Here is a 4,899-nt window from a genome sequence, read left to right as displayed (position 1 = left end):
GGTAATTGCAGCTCATAAAATCCTCTGTTAAATGGGCTATACATTACACAAGTATAGGCAGGCAATCTCCTTTTAGCCCATCTCTCTCTCCCGTGTTACCTTCCTCTTTCCATCCCCCTGCCAGGTAAAAACATTTGGTCTTAGAATGTGTTTCAAGTTAAATGCAAGGATTAATATATGTTTAAATTCCTAACAGCAGATCAATACATTTGGCAAGATTGAACACTATGCTTCATTTGAGTTCATCTTTGAAGATAAGAGTTCATCAACACGTATATGACTTTAATACTGGTGATTAAATAACATCTTCCTTGCTGTGTTTCATGGCTGAGGAATCATTGTTGGAATGGTATTTTTAAGTTCTGTTGGGTTTACATAAAAAGAAATAAGTTAATTGCTGTCTTTAAATGTATGGCTATGCAATGAATTAATGTAGTTTGCCTTGATAACCAAAACATTTCAACTGTTCTCACCAAATTAATTATTTTAATAGTTGGGGTTTATACCCATAGAAAAAGCAAAAATTTGTTGTTCTTATCTGTTTTGCTCAGTAACTTTTCTTCTTAACAGTAAAATATCTGAAGAAATGTCTGATAAAATTTTATATAATCCATTCAAAACCAAAAAGTTCAAGAACTCCAAGTTCCCATGATTGTTTGGACTTATTAATTAGGCAGAGTCCTCATCTTTGATAGCAGACTCTGACCTAAATGATACCCAGGGAAAACACAAGCTACTTCAAATGTGAAGAGGGAAAATATGCATTCTACTAATTAAATTAAAAACAACCTGAGATTTATTTCTCAAAAGGTAAAATTTATCACCTCATCAAGGACTTTGATGGGGAAACACCATCTAGATCTTTGTTTTACAGTGAATCTTATCATCATATTTCTCAGTTTACAGTCCAGCATGCTGGCAGCCATCACTAATGATTTGAACAAAAATCCCTTTTGGTGTTAAAGATTAAAGTTAATTCACTAGGATTCCTGAAATGCAACGCCAATCCATTGCGTGGACCACATTTACCTTGTACATTCAGAATTAAAAACTATAGTGTTGTAAGCTAGGACATCTTCTATGACATAAAGTAGCTGACATTAATCATGTTATCCCAAGGGAAAGATAGGAAAAAGATATCAATGGCCATGAGCAAAATGTGCATATGAACAGTTGTAGGGTGGCCAGATGTCAGTTCAGAGCTTCCTGAATCCCCTTTGGTGTCAGGACCACCTTCAGTGCCCAGAGCACCTCGCCCAGCAGTGCAGAACTGTCTGTGGATGCAAAGTTCTTCATCACCACTGCAAAGCCTTACCCCTTTCTAGAGTCCAACACAGAGCTGAGAAGTCTTCAATTATCGTTCACTGATGATAGGATGGTACTCCCCCTGCCCCATACCTGCTGGGGATTTTGGAAATGCATGCCAACTAGTTGAGCTGTTCAACTCCTTTAGATGTCTGATTGCACAGCTGATTACAGACATAAACAATCAGCAGACCTGAGCTTTGCAGATGGAATTAATCACAAAACACAAACAAAAAGTATAATTGTGTAAAGTTAAAAACTTACAAACCAGAGTGCAAACAGCATTTGAAATATTGGAAATGTATCAGTGATGCATTTCTGCTTTTTAAAGGAAATTTTCTTTAATATTATGATATATTTTAAGTAAAGGGTTTGTAATTATTTTTATAAGACCACTAGTGTCAGGAATATTATACCTGTAGTTCCACAGCTTAATGACCATTGAAAAGAAGATGTCAGATCTACCAAAATGCAGCATTTTGCCTATTTAATTCTACAATTACTGCTGTAAATTTTGCAAATAAAAATTTCTGTTTAAGATCTAAAATCAAGACAAAATAAAGTAAAACAAACCTGTAATGGCAAAGAAAAAAGTGGATCCTTAGTGGAATACACATAAAGCCCCAGCTGTCCATTCCATCTACAAAGAGAAGAGACCATGCTTTTATCCCTCTTTTTCTCTCGTTCGCTTTTATCCCTTCAAATATGGAGCTTAATAACTCAGGATTACTAAGTGTACTCCCTCTGATCAACACAGTAAGAAGTTAGCATCTCAGAATTATAAAAAAGTATTACACACTGAGGAAAAAAAAATTAATTTTCCCTACCTTGAGCCAGGGAAAGTGGCAGCAGTATTTTTTAGCTATCTTTCCACACTGCAGATGGGAGCAATAACTACATCAGATCTAAGCTGTATGGAGTAGGGTTAAGATACCCATCAAGTAGATTTTGTTTGGATTGTTGATTCCTCTTCTTTTTCGCTTTTATTCTAGTGTAAATGTGACCAATTGCCATGTAAAAGGACATAGTAAAATGTAAAATGTAATTGCAACCCTTCAGCTACTTAATGAAATTAATAACACTGTGCCTTTTCCTGGTATGTGTTTTCTTGGGTTAATGTGACTGTAGAGCATCAGGAGGCTTCCTGGGAATTCTCCCATCCATGCCCATTATGGCAAAGCTGTTTCAACACATTGACCTAAGTTACAGACCCAAAGCTTCCAGGGTAGCAAATAAGCAAGGAAGATATGGGGTTAGTTTTTCTGTTTGAAGCATGGCTTCTTTGAGTTTAAACATGGAATAAAATAAAATATAATGAATCCATAATGATTATCAGTGGACAAAGTAAAAGGTTTCCTTCAGTATCTCTGTTCTCTTTTGGGAAACATTCAGATAATACAGTCCCTTCATAGTTCACAATAAAGAAATTTCCATTACTAAAGTTACTCTGAAGGATGTTAAACTCTCCCTCTCCCTCTCACTTGGATGTACCATCAGCATGTCTGCGTAATTTGCATCAAAGAATTATAACAGAAGTGTCAGAGGAGTTCTCTACACTGTCAAGGTTAATTTTCAAAAGTATTGAAATGTTGAGGATATTCAGGAAACATCTGGAACAAAAATTAATGTTGTGCCAATATATAAAAAAGATGAAATAGAATAACCTCTTTAGTATAATCTTGTCATAATAAAATAAAACTTAGAAAAAAATAAATAAGTATTATGGGACTGGGAATAAAATTAGAGGAAACTGAGAAGTTATATTTGCATCTTAACAAAAGTTATAACTGTACAAGGATTATAGGGTAAAATACAGTCACTGCTCCAAGTGGAATGCAGTTGGCATGCTCAAAAGCTGCCATGATAATTCCTCACAGCCACTATCTGCATCCATAGCAGCTGCCCAGGGGGATGGAGCAGAGAGGGGAGCTGAGTGGCCCTGTGGCCAGGCCCTGTTGAAACCCTCACAGGCAGGGCAGCTCGATGGTGCTTTGCAGCTGAGAAATGGCCCAGCACCTGTCAGCCAGGGCAGGCAGGGGAGATGTCCTGCTCCTGAGCCTGCAGCTGTGGTGAAATCACTGTCCTCCAATGAGCTTGGTTCATTGTAACCCAATTGTAATATCAAGGCACACCTCCATCCCAAAGTTACCCCATCCAAGGTATGATCGCCCCATCTGGGCTTGTGCTTTATATTTTATTGACCATATCTCAGAGAGAAAGGTCAGAGAATTTTGCACCAATCAGTCACAAAAGTGACTAGAGCCATTTAAGTGCCACCTAAGCATAAGAAGTCCTTTCACACAGAATGAAATGCTCTGGTAAGCCACAACTTTGAAAACACTTGTATTCATACAGGATGGGTCCACAGGACATGAGTTTCCAGTGCAGAAGAAAACAATATTTGTTTGGAATTGGCAAATCATGCAGACAGGAGGCATATCCCCTACTCCAGCCAGCAGTGATCCTGCCTGCAGACCTCACATGCACGGCACATTGTCCAGTACATTATTGCTCAGTAAACTGCCACTTGCACAGGTAATGCAGACAGACACAAAGAGGCCTCACACAAACACAGGCAGTTCCAGGGACTCATCCTGCCTGACCCACCCTGCCAGCAGGGTGAGGGCTGGCTAATGAGAATATAGAAATACATGTCAGCATTGAGGCTCTTTCCCACAGCTGTGCTTAGACAGCAAGGTTGAGCACAAGAGCTTTTATCCCACACCCAGACAATATCCTCAGTCTGGACGTGTTATTTTAGACATGTTAATTTTTGAGCCACAGCTAGGAACCTTGCCATTGTAGTAGTCTACATCTTCCTCAAGAAGGGAAGCAGAAGAGCAGTACTGATCTCTTCTCTCTGGTAATCAGTGGCTGGTTTTGGGTTGGGGTTTTTTTGTATGGTGGTTGTTGTTGTTTTTAATTAATGCTTAATTCATGTGCTTAATCAATTCTTAATTCCCTTATTCAGGGAAATATTTCATTGTCTGTCAAAAAGTATTTTGGATGTGAAGACCATAGTAATTTTGTGAAGACAAGCTTTAGGAGCCATTAGGTCCCAGCTGAAAAATGCTTCCAATTTTTCATACCATTGAAACATTGAGTTGCAATATCCTTTTACATTGTGTCCAGGTCTGCTATGAGAAGGGTTTTCTTCTAACAAAAAACAGCCAGACATAAAATGTCATGCATTTTTAGTACCAGATGTATAAATCTCAAAAGCAATTCATCATTTTTAGAAACCATAAGATAGCTATCAGGACAACCATGATTTTTTAAGGACTTTAGGGACATATGGCTCTATTGTGAAATTTTCACTGTAAAATACATCCTCACTTTTCCAAAGTTGATTCAGTTTTAAATCTCCTAAGGTAGAAAGGTATGATATGTCAAACATATTCTCTTGGGAAATGCCTTGCAAATGAATTTGCATAGTTTTGGGTTTTGTGGGGTTTCTCTGTCTAAACAGGAATTTCAGACACACTCCCTTCTCATTAGAATACTGAGAACTGTGGTGGCAATGTAACCATCAACTTTGCCTTCCTAGAGAAAAACAAACCATTATTTTCTCAGTTCAGAGAAAGAAACAAAAAG

The sequence above is a fragment of the Zonotrichia albicollis genome, chromosome 2, assembly GCF_047830755.1.
Source record: "Zonotrichia albicollis isolate bZonAlb1 chromosome 2, bZonAlb1.hap1, whole genome shotgun sequence".
Taxonomy (NCBI): Eukaryota; Metazoa; Chordata; class Aves; order Passeriformes; family Passerellidae; genus Zonotrichia; species Zonotrichia albicollis.
This window is presented reverse-complemented; position numbering follows the sequence as displayed.